Source organism: Odocoileus virginianus, chromosome 1, assembly GCF_023699985.2.
Source record: "Odocoileus virginianus isolate 20LAN1187 ecotype Illinois chromosome 1, Ovbor_1.2, whole genome shotgun sequence".
In the NCBI taxonomy this organism is placed as follows: domain Eukaryota; kingdom Metazoa; phylum Chordata; class Mammalia; order Artiodactyla; family Cervidae; genus Odocoileus; species Odocoileus virginianus.
Genome location: NC_069674.1, coordinates 87,868,048 through 87,892,827, shown reverse-complemented (window position 1 = coordinate 87,892,827; position 24,780 = coordinate 87,868,048). Strand labels below are relative to the sequence as shown.

General features: G+C 36.7%; 1 protein-coding gene across 3 annotated transcripts in view; it reads right to left on the bottom strand.

Annotated features, from left to right (window-relative positions):
- The window catches only part of CRPPA (CDP-L-ribitol pyrophosphorylase A), a 336,123-nt gene that overhangs the window by 192,886 nt on the left and 118,457 nt on the right, over positions 1 to 24,780 (bottom strand). The gene's annotated exons all lie outside the window — the stretch shown is intronic.

The following is a 24,780-nucleotide window of genomic DNA, read 5'->3' as shown; positions in this document are numbered from 1 at the left end:
ATAATGTGCAACTTGATTTTACTTTACTGGCTATGGTGATTAACTTCGTATGTCAACTTGATAGGGTCATAGGAAGCCCAGATATTTGGTCACACATAATTTGGGTGCTTGCTGTGGGTATTTTTAGATGAGTTTAACATTTATATCTGTAAACTAAGTAAAGCAGATGGCTCTCTGTAATACAGGTGGGCCTCATCCAATCACTTGAAGACCCAAATAAAACAAATGGTTGACCCTCCCACCAAGTAAGAAATGAATCTCCTATGTAACAGCTTTACACTGAAACCAGGCTCTTGGTGATTCCACAGAAGTCTGCTGGCCTTTGTTCTTGAACTGGGATACTGGCTTTGTAGATTTTAGACTTGTCAGTCTTGATAACCTATAATCATGTAACCCAATTCCTTGTTGTGTGTATACACATCTCATTTATTGTGTTTTTCTGAAGAACTCTGACAAACATTTATTGTGTTTTTCTGAAGAACACTGACAAAAGAAGAATTTTAAGCATTTTCCAACAGATAATTCAGTATCATAAAGTCCTCACTAAAGGATTCCCATTACTTTTATTTTACATGGGGCAGCATATGATCACCCCCAACCCCTTAGGTTTTACATCTTATTCTTCAGTCACTAAATCATAGCACCTCCAATTCCCTGGACACATCTCAATCCTTGTGCTTAAAGTTCATGATCCCCCTCCTACAGCGCCATTACACTTCCTTGTCTAATTCTCCAGGAAGGGCTACAGCAGGTATCATCTGTATTAGTAACAACAGGCACATGTTTTAGATGTATTTTGGTGGTAAGAGAAAAAAGGGGGACATAGTAACAGAATCACCAGGAAGACATTTTTGAAACTACAGTCCTCCATCTCCAAACCTCCAGTTCTGATGCATAAAAATATCTCTCTCAAACACACATAACCACAAAACTAGGATCCTCCTTATTTCCAAGTGTGAATCACCACATTGCTGAATCTAAGTGTTCCTGGAGAAAGGTCTCTCACCACAGAGTTTCCGAACAAGAAAGAAATCCACATGTACTGTGACCCTAGTAAATCTATCCACGAAGCATATGGTCAGGTGGTACACAGCAACAGAGCCATATCAGTTCCTTATAGCCAGCCATCATTCTGGTTGTCAGTGCATTCATTCTGATTATTTAGTACTCATGCCATTCTATAATGATTTGTAATATTGCATTGCTTTTTACTATGGTAATACTTTTATACATTATTGCATTTAATCATCCCAAAAACCAAGGAGAGCAATTCCCCATTTTACAGATGAGCTAAGTGAGGCTATAAAGCCAGTTAAGTTGCCCAAGATCATACTGCCATGCACTGTGAACTTCAAGTTTTCTAACTCAAATCTATGGAAGGTAGTATCCTAAAAGATATTTCTCTCATACTGTTTTGCATTTTATTTTGCCTTCATTATAGTTTTTACATTGAATTATATTATCTATTTGTTCTCTTCTCCCCAAAATCACAAACCCCTAACTCTGTAACTTACAATTTTCCAACACCAACTCCAGGTTTTAGCACAGGGCACCAAGAAGGTATTGAACAGTGATTAGTTTCCAAGCTCTGTGCAAGGATCATAACCAAGACACTGTTGATGGTGTGAACTGTGTCCCACTCAAAATGTATCTGTTGGAGCTCTAAATCCCAGTTCCTCAGAATGTGGCTATGAACTTTAAGAGGAATCAAGAGTAATCAATTAAAATGAAGACATTAGGGTGAGCACTAATCCAATATGACTGGTGTATTTGTTAAAAAAAAAAAAAAAAAGGAATAAATTTGCACACAGACAGGCACAGAAGGAAGACCCTGTGAAGACACAAGTGTAAGATGTTAGACAATCCACAAGTCAAATACACAAGCCTCAGAAAAGCCTAGTCCTGCCGAAATCATGATCTCAGACTTCCAGCCTCCAGAATTGTGAGAAAGTTAATTTCTGTTGTTCAGGCCACCCAGTGTTTGTACTTTATTATGGCAGCCCTAGAAAACTAATATACAAATTCTCTGTCTTAAATTTGTTGAATAAAAATTACCTTTGTTGGCCATATCTCATCTCATTTTTCAGACCAGGATGCAATACAAATTTGCAAATGTAAAGAAGTAACTAGATATCTAGAATGAGAGATCAGAAATTATATCAGGAGAATCTAACTTTAGAGAAAGGAATTAAAAAATTGTTGCATTTTTTATTTTTTATTTGTTAATTTCCCATTTATTTTTATTAGTTGGAGGCTAATTACTTTACAATATCGTAGTGGTTTTTGCCATACATTGACACGAATCAGCCATGGATTTACATGTATTCCCCATCCTGAACCCCCCTCCCACCTCCTTCCCCATCCCATCCCTCTGGGCATTTTTTAATTCCTATCTCTAAAGTTAGATTCAATATACAAGTAACTCATGCAGCTCAATACCAGAAAAACAAACAACCCAAATAAAAAATGGGCAGAAGACCTAACCAGATATTTCTCCAAAGAAGACATACAGATGGCCAACAAACACATGAAAGGATGCTCAACATTGCTCATTATTAGAGAAATGCAAATGAAAACTACAGTGAAATATCATCTCACACCAGTCAGAATGGCCATCATCAAAAAATCTACAAACAATAAATGATGGAGAGGGTGTGGGGAAAAGGGAAGCCTCTTGTGCAGTTGCTGGGAATGTAAATTAATACAGCCACTATGGACAACAGCACGGAGATGCCTTTAAAAATTAGGAATAAAACTACCATATGACTCAGCAATCCCACTACTGGGCATATATCCTAAGAAAACCATAACTAAAAAAGACACATGTACCACAACATTCACTGCAGCACTTATTTACAACAACCAGGACAATGGGAGCAATCTAGATGTCCATCAACAGATGAATGGATAAAGAAGCTGTGGTACATGTATACAATGGAATATTACTCAGCCATAAAAAGGAGTGAACTTGAGTCAGTTCTAATGGATGAACCTAGAGCCTGTTATACAGAATAAAGTAAGTCAAAAAGAGAAAAACAAGTATCATACATTAATACATATAGATAGATTGAGAAAAATGGTACGGATGGGCCTATTTGCAAGGCATGAATAGAGACACAGACATAGAGAGCAGGCTTGTGGACACAGTATGGGAATGAGAGGGTAGGATGAATGGAGAGAGTAGCACTGAAACACACACATTACCATATGTAAAATAGATAGCTAATAGAAAGGTTCTACGTAACACAGGGAGTTCAACCAGGTATTGTGACAACCTAGAGGGATGGGATGGGGTGGAAAATGGAGGGGGGAGGGTTCAAGAGGGAAGGGGATATATATATGCTTATGGTTTACTTGTGTTGTATGGCAGAAACCAATACAACATGGTAAAAAAAAATTATTCTTCCATTAAAAATAAACTTTAAAAAGAGGTGGAGGAACAATTTGATATTTACATATAAAAATGAACCTTACACTTCACACACAAAAATCATACATAAATAATATGAAATAATTAGTGCAAATATAAGGTCTCAAGTTTCAAAAGAAAACACAAAGGAAAAAATATGTATCTTGGTATTAGGTAGAATGTCCTGCTATGACACTAGAATCATAATGTATAACAGATAGAATGATAAATTAGAATTTGTTAAAACTAACAAAACTTTGCTTAACAAATGATACTTCTAAGAGAATGAAAAGACAAGGTACAAACTAGGAAAAAATATTTGCATATCACATATTCAACAAAGAATCTGCATCCAGCATATGTAAAAATCTCTCAAAACTCAACAGCAAGAAAATAAACAACCCATTTAAAATGAGTGGAAAGACTTAAAACAGATATTTCACCTAAGAGGATCTATCAATGGGCATAAAAAGTACATGAAGATATTAAAAAGATCATATACATCATGACAAAGTGGGTTTTATTCCAGGGATGCAAGGATTCTTTAATATTCATAAATCAATCAATATGATGCACCATATTAACAAATTAAAAGATAAAAATCATATGATTATATCAATAGATGAAGAGAAAAACTTTGACAAAATTCAATATCCATTTATGATGAAAACTCTCCAGAAAGCAGGCACAGAAGGAACATACTTCAACATAATAAAAGACATGTACTACAAACCCACAATAAACATTATCCTCAATGGCAAAAATTGAAAGCATTTCCTCTAAAATCAGGAACAAGACAAGGGTGCCCACTCTCACCACAACTATACAACATAGTTTTGGAAGTCCTAGTCACAGAAATCAGAGAAGAAAAATAAATAAAAGGAATCCAGATTGGAAAAGAAGAAGTCAAACTCTCACTGTTTGCAGATGACATGATTCTCTACATAGAAAACCCTAAAGATACCACCAGAAAATTACTAGAGCTAATCAATGAATATAGTAAAGCTGTAAAATATAAAATTAATACACAGAAATCCCTTGCATTCCTATACACTAACAACGAAAAAGCAAATTAAGGAAACAATCCCATTTTCACCATTGCAATGAAAAGAATAAAATACTTAGGAATAAATTTACCTAAAGAAACAAAAGACCTATATATAGAAAACTACAAAACACTGATGAAAGAAGTCAAAGATGACACAAAGAGATGGAGAAATATACCATATTTGTGGATTGGAAGAATCAATACAGTGAAAATGAGTATACAACACAAAGTAATGTATAGATTCAATGCAATCCCTATAAAGCTACCAAGAGTATTTTTCACAGAACTAGAACAAATAATTTCATGATTTGTATGGAAACATAAAAAACCTTGACGAGCCAAAGCAATATTGAGAAAGAAGAATGGAAATGGAGGAAACAACCTTCCTGACCTCAGACTATACAACAAAGCTAGTCATCAAGACAGTATGGTACTGGCACAAAGACAGAAATATGGATCAATGTAACAAAATACAAAGCCCAGAGATAAATCCACATACCTGTGGACACCTTATCTTTGACAAAGGAGCAAAAATATACAACGGGGAAAAGACAATCTCTTTAAGAAGTGGTGCTGGGAAAACTGGTCAGCCACATGTAAAAGAATTAAACTAGAACACTTTCTAACACCATACACAAAAATAAACTCAAAATGGATTAAAGATCTAATGTAAGACTATAAATTATAAAACTCTTAGAGGAAAACATAGGCAGAACACTCTGACGTAAATCACAGCAAGATCCTCTATGACCCACTACCCAGACTAATGGAAATAAAAACAAAAATAAACAAATGGGACCTAAAAAAAACTTAAAAGCTTTTGCACAATGAAGGAAACTATAAGCAAGGTGAAAAGGCAGCTTTCAGAATGAGAGAAAATAATACCAAATTAAACAACTGACAAAGAATTAACCTCCAAAATATACAAGCAGATCATGCAATTGAATATTAGAAGAATGAGCAACCAAATCAAAAAATGGGCCAAAGAACTAAACAGACATTTCTCCAAAGAAGACATACAGATGGCTAACAAACACAGGAAAAGATGCTAAACATCATTCACTATTCAGTTCAGTTCAGTCGCTTAGTTGTATCTGACTCTTTGCAACCCTATGGACTAGAGCACACCAGGCTTCCCTGTCCATCACCAACTCCCGGAGTTTACTCACTCATGTCCATTGAGTCAGTGATGCCATCCAACCATCTCATCCTCTGTCAACTCCTCCTCCCGCCTTCAATCTTTCCCAGCATCAGGGACTTTCAAATGAGTCAGTTCTTCATATCAGGTGGCGAAAGTACTGGAGTTTCAGCTTCAGCATCAGTGCTTCCAATGAATATTCAGGACCAATTTCCTTTAGGATGGACTGGTTGGATCTCCTTGCTGTCCAAGAAGACTCTCAAGAGTCTCCAACACCACAGTTCAAAAGCATCAAAATGTGGTCCATTGGAGAAGAGAATGGCAAACCCCTTCAGTATTCTTGCCTTGAGAACCCCATGAACAGTATTAAAAGGCAAAAAGATAGGACACTGAAAGATGAACTCCCCAGGTCGGTAGGTGCCCAATATGCTACTGTAGATCAATGGAGAAATAACTCCAGAAAGAATGAATAACTCCAGAAAGAATGAAGGGATGGAGCCAAAGCAAAAAAAATGTCCAGTTGTGGATGTGACTGGTGATGGATGTAAAGTTCAATGCTGTGAAGAACAATACCGCATAGGAACCTGGAATGTTAGGTCCATAAATCAAGGTAAATTAGAAGTGGTCTAACAGGAGATGGCAAGAGTGAACATTGACATTTTAGGAATCAGCAAACTAAAATGGACTGGAACGGGTGAATTTAACTCAGATGACCATTATATCTACAACTTTGGGCAAGAATCTCTTAGAAGAAATGGAGTAGCCATCATAGTCAACAAAAAAGTCCGAAATGCAGTACTTGAATGCAATCTCAAAAATGACAGAATGAATTCTGTTCATTTCCAAGGCAAACCATTCAATATCATGGTAATCCAAGTCTATGCCCCAACCAGTAATGCTGAAGAAGCTGAAGTTGAATGATTTTATGAAGACCAACAAGACCTTCTAGAACTAGTGCCCCAAAATGATGTCCTTTTCACTATAGGGGACTGGAATGCACAGGTAGGAAGTTAAGAAATACCTGGAGTAACAGGCAAATTGCCTTGGAGTACAGAAAAGAAGCAGTGCAAAGACTAATAGAGTATTGCCAAGAGAACACACTGGTCATAGCAAACACCCTTACTCATTATTACAGAAATGTATATCAAAACTACAATGAGACATCATCTCACACCTGTCAGAACGGCCACCATCAAAAAGTCTACAAACAATAAATTCTGGAGAAGGTGTGGAGAAAAGGGAACCCTCTTACACTGCTAGTGGGAAGAAAAACTGGTACAGCCACTATGGAGAATAGTGTGGAGATTCCTTTAAAAACTGGAAATAGAACTGCCACACGACCCAGCAATCCCACTGCTGGGCATACACTGAGGAACCAGAAGTGAAAGAACACATGTACCCCAATGTTCATCACAGCACTGTTTATAATAGCCAGGACATGGAAGCAACCTAGATGCCCATAGGCAGATGAATGAATAAGGAAGCTGTGGTACATATACACAATGGAATATTACTCAGCTATTAAAAGGAATGCATCTGAGTCAGTTCTAATGAGGTGGATGAAACTGGAGCCTATTATACAGAGTGAAGTAAGTCAGAAAGAGAAACACAAATACAGTATATTAACTCATATATATGGAATGCATTATATATATGGAATATATATGTGGAATTTAGAAAGACAGTAATGACGATCCCATATGCAAGGCAGCAAAAGAGGCACAGATGTAAAGAACAGACTTTTGGACTCTGTGGGAGAAGGTGAGGATGGGATGATTTGACAGAATAGCACTGACACGTGTATGTAAAACAGATGACCAGTGCAAGTTCCATGCATGAAGCAGGGCACTCAAAGTCGGTGCTCTGGGACAACCCAGAGGGATGGGGTGGGGAGGGAGGTGGGAGGGGGGTTCAGGATAGAGGGACACATGTGCACCCATGGCTGATTCATGCCCATGTGTGGCAAATACCATCATAATATTGTAATTATCCTCCAGTTAAAGTAAAAAAAAATTTTTAAGGAAGATCCAAACAGAAAAAAATAAAGTACATGAAGAGATGTTCAACACCATTAAATATTAGAGAAATATCAAGGAGATTCCTCTACATGCCTTTCAGTATGACTAAAATAAAAAAATACTGACAATGCCAAGTTCTGGCAAGAACACATAGCAACTAGACTCTAAAATCTTGCTGTTAGGAATGCTAAATGATTTGGCCACCTTGGAAAACCATTTGGCAGTTCCTGAAACAGATAAACATATAACTACTGTGAACCTTTTCATACTGTTCACGGGGTTAACTGTGGTGTTGGAGAAGATTTTTGAGAGTCCCTTGGACTGCAAGGAGATCCAACCAGTCCATCCTAAAGGAAATCAGTCCTGAATATTCATTGGAAGGACTGATGTTGAAGCTGAAACTCCAAAACTTTGGCCACCTGATGTGAAGTACTGACTCATTTGAAAAGACCTTGATGCTGGGAAAGATTGAAGGTGGGAGGAGAAGGGGACAACAGAGGATAAGATGGTTGGATGGCATCACTGACTCTAGGGACTTGAGTTTGAGTAAACTCCGGGAGTTGGTGATGGACAGGGAGCCCTGGCATGCCGTAGCTCATGGGGTTGCAAAGAGTCAGAAACGACTGAGCGACTGAACTGAACTATGAACCTAGTAATCCCACTCTTGGGTATTTACCTCAGAGAAATGAAAGCGTATGTCCACACAAAACCTATACATGAATGCTTACAGAGCTCTACTCAGTTCAGTTCAGTCACTCAGTCATGTCCAACTCTTTGCAACCCCATGAATTGCAGCATGCCAGGCCTCCCTGTCCATCAGAAACTCCCAGAGTTTACTCAAACTCATGCCCATCGAGTCGGCGATGCCATCCAGCCATCTCATCCTCTGTTGTCCCCTTCTCCTCCTGCCCTCAATCTTTCCCAGCATCAGGGTCTTTTCCAATGAGTCAATTCTTCGCATGAGGTGGCCAAAGTACTGGAGTTTCAGCCTCAGCATCAGTCCTTCCAATGAACACCCAGGACTGAGCCCCTTTAGGATGGACTGGTTGGATCTCCTTGCAGTCCAAGGGACTCTCAAGAGTCTTCTCCAATACCACTAGTAACTACTAAACACTGGAAACAACCCAGATGCCCTTTGATGAGTGAATGGATAAAACCTCCACACAAAGGAATACAAATGCAGCAATAATCTATCGATAAATGCAACAGTTTGGATTAACACCAGATGCATTATGCTGAGTAAAATATGTAAGACTTGGAAGTTTTTTTTTTAATGCAACAATTTTGTTTCAAAAGAAATAACTGTAAATACAAAAACATTCCTAACTATCAAAAAGTCAAAATAAAACATTTATCTTAAATTTTTATTTTCTAGAATAAGAATTAAAAAATGAGGTCAGCCTTAAAAAAATGTCTTCAATATAATGTAACTCCATGTTTTATAGGCTTAACATTTAAGAATCATTTTTACCTGAGTAGGTACACACACAGATTATTTTCTCTTCTATTTGAGAATGCACAAATATACACATGTTTACTAGTTTCCATATGGAAAGAAGTAGAAAATATTCAAATATGCACATGAAAGTGACTTATGATTAAGAGAAATTTTTTGAAAGAAACATCTCATTTGCACAATTTTGCTCAATACCAAGGGAAAAAATTGTTCATTTAAAAAAGAAAAAAAAAAAAAAAGAGAACTATTGAAAAGTGGCAATGACAGTCAAGGAACACTTTTTAAGAATCCCAATATAAAAACAAAATTGGATGGTAAAACCAAGAACTCATGGACAACATTTTCAATAAGCTTAGATACAAAAGTAACATAAATAACCCTCATGATGCAGTCAAACAAAATGAACCAACAATGATATAACACCTAAAACACTGTACACCATCTAGGAATCAATAAAAACAGGATGTCTAACAGATAGGATAATAGAAAAAACTTAAAGCTTGCCATAGATAGTCAATAGTCACCCTAACTGGAGTTTTATACAATAAAATAACTTTATATGGGGCTAATCCAAGAGAAATGGTGCTAGTAATAAAGAATCCATCTGTCAATGCAGGAGACATAAAAGATGTGAATTCAATCCCTGGGTTGGGAAGATCCCCTGGAAGAGGTTAACGGCAATCCACTCCAGTATTCTTGCCTGGAGAATCCCATGGACAAAGCAGCCGGGTGGGGGCAACAGTCCATAGGGTCACAAAGAGTTGGAAATGATTGAAGCAACTTGGCACGCATACACAGTACAAGAGAACTTGGTTAGGTCTGAAGGAACGGCATGCATACTAAGAAAACTGACACGCCAGAGACCCCCTTCAGCACAGGGTCCAACTAAGAGAGAAACCGGAAGTGGAATCAAAATTACACAGGACAGAAACAAAGTCAAAACAAAGAGAAGATCCACATGAAAGTATGACAGAAGAATAGGGTCAGAAAAATATTAGAATTGCATTTCCCTACTTGTAGACACCATGAGACAGCAACAGAAGAGGAAGATTTTCCAGTCATTGTGACACCTTTCTTCACCTTCAAGTTTAAGAAAAATGAAATTCACATCCAAAAAGTGGAAAATATTCAAGCCAAACCCCACAAAAATTTATTATAAGCAAAAAGAAAACAAGGACCAGAATAACACCTCTGAAAATAATGAGAGCATGCCAGAAAGATGTGCCGATCAAATCAAGCCAAACTGCAATCTATTTCAAACATTACTAATGAAGTCAAATGTGAAAGAACCACTTAATTTGGAATTTAACAGACTCAAATTAAGTTGTAGAACTCAGGAAAGAATGCAAAATAGAAGAAAAGATTATTTAAGAAATGAAGACTACACTAGAAAGTGATATAAGTATAAAACTAACCAATAATACTTTAAGAGAAAAATGCAACAATAAAAATTTCTTGAAAATAAACATTCAATATAAAGTAATAAATATTAAAGTTAGGTAAAGATGATCCAACATAAACATAATAGTTTCTTTGAAAAATAGACATTACTAAAAACTATATTAGCAACACCTATACACACACAAGTATATTACATATCAATATCTACAAATATTTACCAATAAAAAATATGAAGACATTTTCTGGCAAAATTAATAGACTTATAAAAAATAATTCCTTTGGGCACACAGGCTAAAAGAACAAACAGATAAGGAAATAAAATGAGATAGTCATAGGACTTTATACAAGAAAAACACAGAGAAACACACTTAAGTTATGCCAGGGAACATACATGAGCCAAGGATTTTATATTCAGTAAAACTAACTTTCAATAATAAAGCACAAGCCGTTATTAATGTGAGTTAAATTAAATTTTCCCAGGGAACTTTCCAAAGAAATGTACTAGAGCTCATGCTTAAGAAAACTAAGTCTAGAGAGACATGAACAAAATTATTGATGAACAGTGTAGAACAGTTGCTAGCAGAACTACAACTATATAAGAGTTAAAGTTAAAATAGTACAGTGTATAACAGCTATATAATCTGAAAACATACACTACAAAAAAAATGGAATAGGAGAATAACTGGGGACAGTATATGTACGAAAAAATTGTTTAAACTTTTATGGAAACCATACTGGTTTATAACACTAATATTGGCACTTTGAGACCTAGGGTGCGCACTGTTGAATAAAACAAATGAGTACTTATATAATATTCTAATTCTATTATTCCCTCTAGCTTTGAGAACCATGATTCTCAACATGCTGGAAATAAGATACAACTTAATACTGAAGTATCATTATGAACTCATGAAATATTTCATCTTCATGTAAAAATGCTATTCATAAAATAATTGCTAACTCTAGAGAATGATAAACCGATAAAGGAAAATAATCAAGCGTTTACTTTTGTCATAGAAACTGTACCACTAGATAACTGAACAGTAGATAGAAGTGTTACTTTGTGAAAATAACTCAACTAATACCTGAAAACTAACTAATAGAACTAAAATATATTTCATGATTTTGCAGGGCCCCTCAAACCTGGTGGCTCAGATGGTAAAGAATATGCCTGCAACACAGGAGACCCAGGTTTGATCCCTGGGTGGGGAAGATCCACTGGAGAAAGGAATGGTAGGTAACTCACTCTAGGATTCTTGCCTGGAAAATTCCACAGACAGAGGAGCCCTATGAGCTACAGTTTACGGGGTTGCAAAGAGTTGGACATGACTGAGCGACTAACACTTTCACTTTCTGAATCTATTAACAAATACAAGCAATGAGTAGCAGTGCTATCAACACACTACAGAGCAACCAGACATTAGGCATCCTAACAAAAAACACACTGCCTCTCGTCTTGCAGAAAAAAAGATGAAACTAAATCTGATCAAGCTTCTAGGTCCAGTTGTGATTTTGTAGATAGAAAAACATACAGAATTGTATCATGCATAAATAGGCACTCATCAGAATTCAAAACAGAAGAAGCATTACAAGTCAAATGGCCCAAGTTTAGAAAAAGGCAAAGTGTAAGCAAAATAAAGGGATAGGGAACGTGTATACTGAGATTTTAAATGCCATTTTAAAAATTATCACAACCAAACCATAGACTCTATGGATGCACATATGAGTGATAAAGGTTAAAAGAAATATGAGGAGGAGATTGCTACAACATCTGGATTGCCACTACAATTGTGTAAAACAGAGGAAAAGGCTTTTGTGCAGGGGGTACAAAGTTCTCTTCTTGATTTGAGTGACTTTACGCAAACGTGTGCATTAATCTTTAAGTTACAAATTGGTTTCTGTTTAGGTTTCTGTCTGTGGGTTATTTGACAATAAAAAGTTTTACAAAATAGAAAAAAAAAATTACCTGAAATTAGACTAGTCTTCTTATCTGTACTTCTATTCATTCAAAAGTATATTTATTGATGATCAAGGGACAAAATATAGTCTTCAGTATAGCACATAATGGTACAAACGGGTCTAAAACACACTATTAAAACAATCAGTAAACTTTAAAAAAAATTTAACTTAGAGAAAAACTGCCAATAACATGAAAAGAGAAGAGAAATGGCATTTTTATTTACAAAGCACAAAGCTTTAAGAGCTCAAAATATCTTAGAATCCTATAAATTCTGACGAATCAATGCAATATTCCTAATAAGCAGAAAATATTAGCCTCTGTTAATGTAAAAAGCTACTGAAGCCTAGAGTAACTCAGCCAAATCAGTGGATTATTTCTCACTGAGTGACTGATGATTATTCTTTTATTATTATTATTATAAACATATATTAAATTCTAACCAAACTATAGCTGGCAAAATCATCCTAGCCTCTTCAGAGATGATGATACAAATGACTAGCCTGAGATTACACAGCTAGTAACTTCAGGAGCCATCATTCCTACCAAGCAGCCTGGTGTGGAGTCAAGGCCTTCAACCAATCCACATCCTGACAGAACTGATACACAACACAGATAATTCCCCAATTCAGCATTTTACCCAGGAGTTTCCCAATCTTTAACTTTTTCAGTTGAAACAATACATGAATGGCAGTCTCACAGGTTTACGGAATAAAGAGGATTCTGTGCAGTTTCTGGCATACGCCCTTATCTCCCAAACACTCAGGCATAATAGAATGTAAGAGAAAATGACATCATACGGAGGTGAATACAAAGTCTTCTCTTGTAGCTTGTAATGAAGTAACTGGCAAACTTGCACTACTGGATTACTATATTTCATGAATCAAAACTTTCGTTTTTCCTCTGTAGAACTTCTCTGGAACAGGGATGGCATCATAATACTGCGGCTCATCAAGACCTTATAAAGACACACTTAGCCTCTATTAGCAAACAGTAAAATTACTGTTTTGTGGACACATCTGTCATTTCTACAATTGTAACATTACAGATTTGCATAACCACCACCAGAGTCAGGATACAAAGCAGTTCAATCCCTCATGGCATCTTCAATATCTGTTAGTTAACTACATTCCAGTATGCAATAATTCTTTAATTTTAAATATTAAAATCATAAAAAAACAAAATAGATAACCAAAAATGACCTACTGTAGAGTACAGGGAAGTCTGGTCAACATTCAGTAATAACCAAAATGGGAAAATAATTTTAAAATATATATTTATATATATATACAGATATTTGTGTATCTGAGTCACTCTGCAATACACCTGAAACTAACACAACATTGTTAATCAACAATACTCTAATATAAAATAAAATTTTAAAAAATATTATAATAAAGGGAATAATTCAAATTATAACCTCTGGAAATCAGTTTCCACCATTCAGTATGACTCCTCTGAGGTTAAGTTATTTTATAAATGGACAATTCATAGATTTTCATTTGAATTGCATTCCATTTGTATAGAAGTACCAGTTCATCAATTCATCCACTAAAGAACGTCTGCATTGTTCCACACTTCTGATGGTTACAAACAGAACTGCTATAGACACTTACATACAGCTTCCTGTGTGAAAGGAAGTTTTCCTTTCTCTAGAGTATTTGCATTGGAATAGGATGCTGCATCATACAATAAGTGTGTTTTTCTTACTATCAGAACTGGAAAGTGGAATTTCAGTGTGGCTGTACCATTTGGCATTGTCACCAGCAATTGTATAACATTTCCAATTGTGTCTTCCTTTTTTTCTTGCAGTCTTATGATAGGTTTATTCAGTTTTATTATTAATCTTTTCAGAGAACCAGCTTTAGTGGTTTTTTTTTCCCTCTAACATTTTGTTTTCAACATCATTAATTTCTGCTCTTTATCATTTCCTTCCTACTGCTTACTTTGGGTTTACATTGCTCCTCAACACAAGAATTCAGATCATTGATTCAAGACTTTTTTTCATCCCTAATATAAGCATTTAAATGCTATTAAATCTATTTAAATGCAATTAAATACTATTAAAAGCTATTAAATGCTTATTAAATCCCTCAAAGTACTGTTCTAGCAGGATTCTATAAAGTGTGATGTCATTTTGTTAGAAGTATTTTCTAAGTTATCTTGAGACTTTCTGTTGGATACAGATGGTTTACTGTTTATTTTCCAATTTTTTTTTTTTTTATAACCTATTATCGATTTCTAGTTTGTTTCTATTATGGTCAGAGAATATACTTTGCATGCTTTCAATTCTTCTAAATTTGTTAAGATTTATCTTATTACCTAGGGTACACTCTGTCTTGGAGAATGTTCTCAGTGCACTTGAGAAGAATGTTTATTCTTTTATTGCTGGGTGGAAACTTCTATGTAAATTAAATCAAGTTAGTTGGTGGTAATATTCATTCTTATATCCTAGTTTATATTCTGTTGATACCAGCAAATACAGAAATAATACAGTTTCCAACTATCATTGTTGACTTATCTAATTTTCCTTTCATTTTGGTCAGTTCATGCTAAATATATTTTCAGTCTCTGTGGTTAAGTGGAAACACATTTAGAATTATGTCTTCCTAGTGAATTTTTCCCTTTATTATGTAAGGTATATCTTTATTACTTTGTCTGATATTTATATGGCCACTCCAGCTTTCTTTTGATTAGTGAATACATGGTATGTATTTTTACTTTTATTTACTTGCAACCTTCATTTAAAACATTATATTGGAAATGAGCTCTTACAGGTAGCATATAGTTGGGTCATATTTTAATATTCATCCTAAAAACTTTACCTTTTAAATGGTATGCTAAAACCACTGACATTTAATGAAATTACTGATGTACATGGATTTAGGTCATTTACTTTATTATTTTTTTTCTCCCTCTGTTTTATGTTCCCCTTTTCTCCTCTCTCTCTTGCTAACATCCTTTGGATCACAGAGAAAGCTACAGAATTCCAGAAAAACATCTACTTCTGCTTCACTGACTACACTAAAGCCTTTGACTGTGTGGATCACAACAAACTGTGGAAAATTCTTCAAGAGATGGGAATACCAGACCACCTTACCTGCCTCCTGAGAAACCTGTATGCAGGTCAAGAAGCAACAGTTAGAACTGGACATGGAACATCAGACTGGTTCAAAATTGGGAAAGGAGTACATCAAGGCAGCATAATGTCACTCTGCTTATTTAACTTATATGCAAAGTACATCATGCGAAATGCAACTGGATGAATCACAAGCTGGAATCAAGACAGCAGGGAGAAACATCAATAACCTCAGATATGCAGATGACACCACTCTCATGACAGAAAGCAAAAAGGAACTAAAGAACCTCTTGGTGAAGGTGAAAGAGGAGAGTGAAAAATCTGGCTTAAAACTCATCAATCAAAAAAAGAAGATATAGCATCTGATGCCATCACTTCATGGCAAATAGATAGGGAAACAACAGAACAATGAGAGATTTTATTTTGGGAGGACCCCAAAAATCACTGCAGACAGTGACTGCAGCCATGAAATTAAAAGACACTTGCCCCTTGGAAGAAAAGCAACAACAAACCTAGACAGCATCTTAAAAAGCAGAGACATTACTTTGCCAACAAAGGTCCATCTAGTCAAACCTATTGTTTTACCAGTAGTCACATATGGATGTGAGAGTTGGGCAAGAAAAAAGGCTGAGCGCTGAAGAATTGATGCCTTCAGACTGTGGTGCTGGAAAATACTCTTGACAGTCCACTGGGTTGCAAGGAGATAAAACCAGTCAATCCTAAAGGAAATCAACCCTGAACGTTCATTGGAAGGATGATGCTGAAGCTGAAGCTTCAATACTGTGGCCACCTGATGGAAAGAGCCACCTCACTGGAAAAGACCCTGATGCTGGGAAAGATTGAAGGCAGAAGGAGAAGGGGGTGATAGAGGATTAGACACTTGGATGGCATCACCGACTCAATGGGCATGAGTTTGAGTAAGCTCCAGGAGATGGTGAAGGACTGCATGCTGCAGTCCATGGGGTTGGAAAGAGTCAGACATGACTGAGCAAATGAACAACTCCTGGTTTAAACTTTTTTATAGTACTCAAGTTTATCTCTTCTGTTTCTGATCAAATCTCTTTGTATATTTTTAAGTGGTTGCTCTAGGGACTTCAGTATTCATATCTACCCTTCTAGAGTTTAAATAAAATATTTTACAACAGCAAGTAAAATGTAGAAACCAACCTGGAATTAGAGGCCCCTTTACCCTACCACCTTTGTGGGGCAATTACTCATCCACAACATTGCAGCTGTCTCATACGTAGGAAAACTCATCAAAAAAGATTATCTGTCATAGTTTTTAAATGTAAAAGAGAATTACATGTGTCTATTCTACTGATTGGTTCTATAGTTGACTCCTCTGTCCATGGAATTCTCCAGGCAAAAATATTAGAGTGGGGTGCCATTTCCTTCTCCAGGGGATTTTTCTGACCCAGGGATCAAACCTGCATCTCCTGCTTGGCAAGCGGATTCTTTACCACTGAGCCTCCAGGGACACCCATCGGTTCTTTCATTCTGCCTTAATTCCTGATGTTCCAAGATTCCTTCTGGCATCATCTCCTTTGTATGAAAGTCTTTGTTGAGGTATCCTTTCAGAGTACATCTTCTGGAAACAAAATTATCTTTGCTTTCAATTACATGAGATTGTTTTTATTTTACCTTTATTCCTAAAGCGTATTTTTGGTTGGATATAAAATACGGAGTTAATACTATTTGTTTTTAGAACTTTGAAATTCTTGTTCTACTTTCTTCTGGTTCCCATGTTTTCTCAGGAGAAATTTATAGTCTTTCAAATTGTTGTTCCTCTATTAGCAGTGCATGCTTTCTCTCTGGTTACTTTCAAGAGTACTGTCTTCTTTTCAATAGTTTTGCTTACAAAGAATCCGTGTAGATATCTTTGGGTTGAAAGTGAAAGTAAAAGTGTTAGTCACTCAGTCGTGTCCAACTCTTTGTGACCCCATGGACTATAGGCCATCAGGCTCCTCTGTACATGGAATTCTCCAGGCAAGAATACTGGAGTGGGTTGCCATTTCCTCCTCCAGGTGATCTTCCCAAGCCAGGGATCAAACACAGCTTTCCCTCACTGCAGGCAGACTCTTTACCCACTGAGCCACCAGGGAAGCATAATCTTTGATAATCTTTGGGTTATCATGCTGTAATTACCTGAGCTTCTTGCATATGCAGTTTTATATCTTTTATCAAATTTGGGAAGTTTTTATTTAAAATTTCTTCAAATGATTTTTTCTAAACTGCACTTTTTCCTCTCCTTCCAGGATTTAGATGACCTGATACTTTCCCACACATGAGAAGCACTATTAATTTTCTTTCCCAATTTTTTTTCATTCAGTAGTCCAAACTGAAAAACTTTCAATGATTTATTTTTAACTTCAGTGATACTCTGCCATCTCCATTCTGTTATTAGACCATCCAGTAAGTTGTTTTTTTTTTTTTTTTTTTGGTTACCTTCTTTTTTTCAGTTTAAATTTCTGTTTGGTGGTTCTTTATATTTTCTAAGCTTTCATTGAGACTTTTCATTTTTCAAGAGCTTTTCCCCTTACCTGTTACAGAATTTATGTACCCAGCGCTTTAAAAGTATTTTTCAGAAAATTCTAACATCTGTGCCATCTCAGCACTGGTATCTATTAATTATCCTTTCCCACGGGAGTTTAAATTTTTCTCACTCTTTGTATGTTTAAGTGACTTTAGATCATGTTCTGTATATTTAAGTAATAGCCTCTCTCATCCCAAACTCTCCCTGTACATTCCATTTCTTTAGTCCATTTCTTTTCAGCACTCCTACCAGGAAGATAGGGTCCTATTTACCCCATTTTGTACATATTTCCCATGACTGCACCTGTGTCCAATGTTAAAGAACAAGAGAAATTAAAAACAGCAACAGTGCTCTTACCCCAACCCTCAAAATCACAGCAACTCTGGTTTCCGGTTTAAGATGGTGGAATAGAAGGACATGTGTTCATCTCCTCCTGTGAGAGCACCAAATTTGCAACTAGCTGTTGAACAACCATCAACAACGGGACACTGGAACCCACCAAAAAAAAAAAAATACCCAGATCAAAAACCAAAGATGAAACATCAACAAGACTTTAGGAGGGGCACAATCATGATAAAATCAAATCCCATACCCACCAGGTGGGTGACCCACAAAGTGGAAAATAATAATACCAACAAGTTCTCCCACTGTTGTGAAGGTTCTGAGCCTCATGTCAGGGTTCCCAGCCTGGGGATCCCTGGAAAAGAGGACTTGGGAATCCCCAGGAAATCTGACTATGAAGGCTACAAGGATTTGATTACAGCACTTCCACAGGACTGGGGAAAACAGACTTCACTCTTAGAGAGCATAAACAAAAGCTTGCATAAACCAAGATCCAGAAAAAAGGAGCAGGGACCCCATGGGAGACTGAAACAGACCTATCTGCTAGTGTTACAGAGTCTCTTATGGAGGCATGGATTAGCAGTAGCTTGCTACAGGGACGGAGGCATTGGTAGCAGCAGTCCTGGAAGGGGCCCCTTGGTATAAGACCTCTTGGAGATCATCATTAATTCTACTAACAGGGAGGGAGCACAATGCCACCCATCAGCAGATAATTGGATTAAAGCTTTACTAAGCACAGCCCTGCCCACCAGGCCAAGACCCAGTTTTTCCCACAGAAAGCTTACACAAGACTCTCAGCCTCCTCCAACAGAAGGTAGACAGAAGAAGCAAGAACCACAATCCCACAGTAGCTAGAACAAAAACTGTATTACAGAAAGTTAATCAGATGAAAAAGCAGAAAGTTAAGTTAGGTCCCAGATGAAGGGACAAGATAAAATCCCAGAAAAACAACTCAATGAAGTGAACTGAACTCTTGTTCAGATTTGATGGAAGAATCAAAAGCTTTACAGACAAGCAAAAATTAAGAGAATTCAGCACCACCAAACCAACTTTACAACAAATGCTAAAGGAACTTCTCTGAGCAGGAAACACAAGAGAAGGAAAAGACCTACACAAAATAACGATTAAGAAAACAATTAAAACAAAATGATTAAGAAAATGGTAATAGGATCATACATATTGATAATTACCTTCAATGTAAATGGACCAAATGCAAGAATCAAAAGACATAGACTGGCAGGGAAGATAAAAACATATGCATGGATGCACCTCCACTTACCACATCACTCTATTTAACCCCCTAAATTGTACAGAATTATTTTATATTGCTAGGTTAATCATGTTTTCATTATGGCTTACAACTGTAATGATCTTTTAGGTTTTGTATCACTATTGATTGTGAAAACTGATAAATGTTTTCTACTATTGTGATTTGTGCTTAATGCAATAATCGTATCCTGATTGGTCAAAGGAAAATAATAGAGTATTACTAAAAGTATCATTTAATAGAAAAATCTGTAATCACTTTTTAAAATCCAGAAGATATCAGAATTATCTTGGAATTTTTTGAAAAATACAAATGCCCAGATATTGGTTTTTTCCTCCAAAGCTCCAGATGTGTTTCTAATGAGCAGCTATGTTTAAAAACAACTGGACTATATGATGATTCTTTATTTGTATCTAGTTTGTTTCACTTTTTCTATTTCATACTCAGTGCTCCCATTTCATTTAGTTTATGTCATCCAGTTTCTCTGTCTCTCCAATTTCTCTGTCTCTTTTTTTTTCTTTTGATCTTCATTCTCAAGCCTTTACCAAGCACAGTAGAAAATATTTTGTACATATAAACACAAAAAATATATATATACAGAAGATTTTGTGTGTATTATATATATATATTACACACACACAAACATATATACATATATATGTAGTATGTACACTATATATTTTAGAAAACTTATGAATTTTTGCCCAGCTAAAAATTTATGATATTTTGATTCTACTTGACTTAGTATGAATAGAATGCTAGGTTTCTAAATTATATTCACTCAAAATTTTGATGTAATTCCATGTATTTTGGCATCTAGTATTACTGCTAACAGTCTAGAAAGTTTATCACCTTAAGGATAAAAAAAAATATGAATGAGGCCTGAAACTTCCAATCCAATTCTGAGAATATAAAGACATATTATGTTGTTAAAAAAAAAAACAAAATCAGGAAATTAACATGGCATACAGTATTATTAACTAAAATACAGATTTAGTTCAGATCTCACAGTATTTCATGCTAGTGTCCCTCATTTGTTTTCATACCTTATTCAAGACTCCACACTGTATTTAGTTCAATTAAGCAACTTTGGCTTCATGCAACAAATGCTGGTAAAGTCTGTTTGCATTTTTATTTTTATTCTATTACAAATATTTTCTAATTTTCCTTGTTATGACTTCTTAGGTATAGCCCTCATTTAAAAGCAGACATTTAATTTCCAAATACATGGAAATTTTAAAAGTATGTTTGATATTAATTTCTCATTTTGATATTAATTTTTCATTTAAATGGTTTCTTCTCTGCAATCACCCTCTGAGTTTTTCCAGTCTTCTAAATTTATTGAGGCTTTTAATGGCTAAATCAAAGATCTAGCTTAGTAAATGTCACGTTGCACTTTAAAACATGTGGGTTGTTTTCAAATATCTTTTGATATTGATCTCTAACATAATTCCACAGTAATAAGAGAATGAATTCTGTATGATTTCAATACCTTTAGACCATGAAATTTGTGCACCTGGTCTTATGTCTCTGGATATGCTCCAGTGTCTCCTAGTTTATAGTCTATGGGAACTTGAATAGAATTTGTATCCTACTATTGTGTGAAAATCCTATAAATCCTAATTATGTTGAATTGGTTCATGCTTTTCAGGTCTTCTATATTCTTCTACTTTTCTGTACATTCATTCTATTAATCTCAGAGTTTGACATTGAAACTACAATTAAAAATCTTAACTAATCTACTTAAAACAAACAATCTTATATACAGTAGAACTACATGTATCTTTGTTCTGTATTTTCCAAGTCTCCTGTAAATGCATTATACTTTCATAATTTAAAAAATAAAAATGATAAAAAGAAGCAAAAAATATATAATAAAGGTATGTGTAGAACAGAAATGCTACATTGTGAGAGGGAGCTACAGAAATTTCACTTTACCATTTTAAGTTCTTTGTATACTTCTAATGCTACACAATGATTCAAACTAGTTGATAAAAACTAACACATGAAGCATTTCCATAACTTAGTAATTCTAAAATTCCATGATGTAGGAGGCAATATCTTAATTGTACCATCCACAGAGCAGTGGTACTGATTTAATGTAGTTTGATTAATTATACTGTTTTCTAAAAAATATTTTCAGTATTTTGAAGCAAAGTTGAGGGAAAAGTATATTTAATGATCTCCCATATAGTCCCTTCCCCAAACATGCATAGCATCTCTTATTATCAACTAACCACCAGAGAATGGCCAATCTGTTACAGTTGATGAACCTACACGGACATAACAAAATCATCTGAAGTTCATAGTTTACATTTATGAATCACTGTTTTTGTTGTACATTCCATGGTTCTATGGATTTGAATAAATCTATGACATGTACAGGCTACCGTCCATGGGAGTGCAAAGAGTCAGACACGACTGAGCGGCTAACGCACATGCACACACAACATGTATCTATCAAAAAAAAAAAAAAAACACAACGACCCTAATTAAAGAGAAATGTTCACGTCCCTCAGAAGTTCAGACTTCTCTGAGCCCCCATTTTTCCCTTTGCCGATGTTACTACTGCCACGATTGTGTGTGGCACTGAAACGCTTGTTGAGTTAGAGTAAAGAAGAAAGGGGAGACACCTTCACTCCCCAAACACTGGGAATTCCTTTCCTGCTTCTCTTTTCTTGGAGCTCTGACAGCTCCAGTGGCCACTTCTGGATTTGGGGCTACCCTGGACCCAGAGCAAGACACCGAAGACCGTGACATAATTCACTGCCAGTTAGGCAGCGCTTCAAAGTCAGGTTTTATTTGTTAACCCACCTTTACTATTTACTTTGAAGCCTGAAACAGCTGTTCTATGTATTCTGTCCAAGTTTTACGATGTCATTCAACAGGAGCAACAGAGGGAAGTGGTCTTGCTCCATCTTACCCAGAACCAGAACCTTGCCTGCACTTTTCTTTCTCAGTTGTATAAAAGTAACATTGCTTCTTACAAGCAGTGCCGCCTTAGAGTCAATGAATCATGGTAGAAACAAGACCACGTTCTGGGTGACAGCTGCTTAACAACATTGTCCACCTTATACCAAAATAGGAGAGACCATCTAAAGCTTTAAACTTTGAAAGCAAAGTCACACTGCCTCTCATGTGCATACTTAATTCAGTCAGTTCAGCTGCTCAGTCGTGTCCGACTCTTTGCGACCCCATGAATCACAGCACACCAGGCCTCCCTGTCCATTACAAACTCCCGGAGTTTACTCAAACTCATGCCCATTGAGTTGGTGATGCCATCCAGCCATCTCATCCTCTGTCGTCGCCTTCTCCTCCTGCCCCCAATCCCTCCCAGCATCAGGGTCTTTTCCAATGAGTCAACTCTTCACATGAGGTGGCCAAGGAACTGGAGTTTCAGCTTCAGCGTCAGTCCTTCCAATGAACACCCAGGACTGATTTCCTTTAGGATGGACTGGTTGGATCTCCTTGCAGTCCAAGGGACTCTCAAGAGTCTTCTCCAACACCACAGTTCAAAAGCATCAATTTTTCGGTGCTCAGCTTTCTTCACAGTCCAACTCTCACATCCATGCATGACCACTGGCAAAACCATAGCCTTGACCAGATGGACCTTTGTTGGCAAAGTAATGTCTCTGCTTTTTAATATGCTATCTAGTTTGGTCATAACTTTCAGCAAGAGTTAATAGTCCCCGGTGGGACCCTAAATCAGATTCTTGTGTGCATGTGTGCTCAGTTGCTCAGCTGGGTCTGATTCTTTGCAACCCACCAGGGTCTTCTGTCCATGAAATTTTCCAGGCAAGTGGGTTGCCATTTCCTACTCCAGGGGATCTTCCTGACCCAGGGATCAAACCTGCATCTCTTGTGTTTCCTCCAGTGGCAAGCAGATTCTTTACCACTGAATCACCTGGGAAGCCCAAATCAGATGCTTAGACTTAGAAAGTAATGTAAAAATCTCAGCTGGGTCACTAGGTCACACGTAGTAGAGAAGACAACACTGTCAATACCAAAACCACGTAAGCATTAATCAAAGCCCATAATGATATAAGGGCTTTGCTGATGGCTCAGACAGTAAAGAATCTGCCTGCAATGCAGAAGACCCGGGTTCAACCCCTGGGTCAAGAAGATCCCCTGGAGAAGAGAATGGCTACCCACTCCAGTGTTCTTGCCTGGAGAATCTCAAGGACAGAGGAGCCTGGAGGGCTACAGTCCACAGGGTCACAAAGAGTTGGACACAACTGAGTGACTTTCACTTTCACTTCACATAATGATATAATAGAGAGAAAACAGCTTAGAAGGTCAGTTGTCTTTTTGTGCAGGACCCTTTAACGCTACAGCTACATGCTATATATTATTAACTCCAAGAGGAAGAAGTGAAAAAAGACATAGAGGTCCTTCCAGCAGAGGATCCTCCTCTGCCTCCGTTTATCTCTTTGCTCTCCCAGGAGTTGATAGTAGCAGCTGCTGCTGCTGCTAAATCACTTCAGTCGTGTCCGACTCTGTGCGACCCCATAGACGGCAGCCCACCAGGCTCCCCCGTCCCTGGGGTTCTCCAGGCAAGAACACTGGAGTCGGTTGCCATTTCCTTCTCCAATGCGTGAAAGTGAAGTCACTCACTCAAGTCCAACTCTGTGCAACCCCATGGACTGCAGCCTACCAGGCTCCTCCGTCCAAGGGATTTTTCAGGCAAGAGTACTGGAGTGGGGTGCCATTGCCTTCTCCAGATAGTAGCAGAGAAGAACACTAACACATTTTCAACCCTCCACCCTGGAGGTGCATCAAAGGACTCCCCTAGCATGGCATCTGGAATGCCCAATTTTTCAATGTATCACAGCTTCATTTGTCCAACTCTTTTGAAATTCTCTCAAGTTTCAATCAAGCTGTAAGTACAGCAGAATATCATCAAAGCTTTCAATCCCCCAATTTAATGTGCTTTGCAAACTAGAAGTTCGCCCCCTTTTGTTAGGACATACAGTTTAACAAAATGTATTCATAAACAATATCTTTTCTAACTAAAGTTCTATATAGGAGGCATAATATATGAATCTCAAAGCTTACAAACCTGGCCAAGATCTAATTTGTAGCATACTCATCTTCTAAATTTTCTTCTAACTGCTCTTGAGTATTAGACCTCT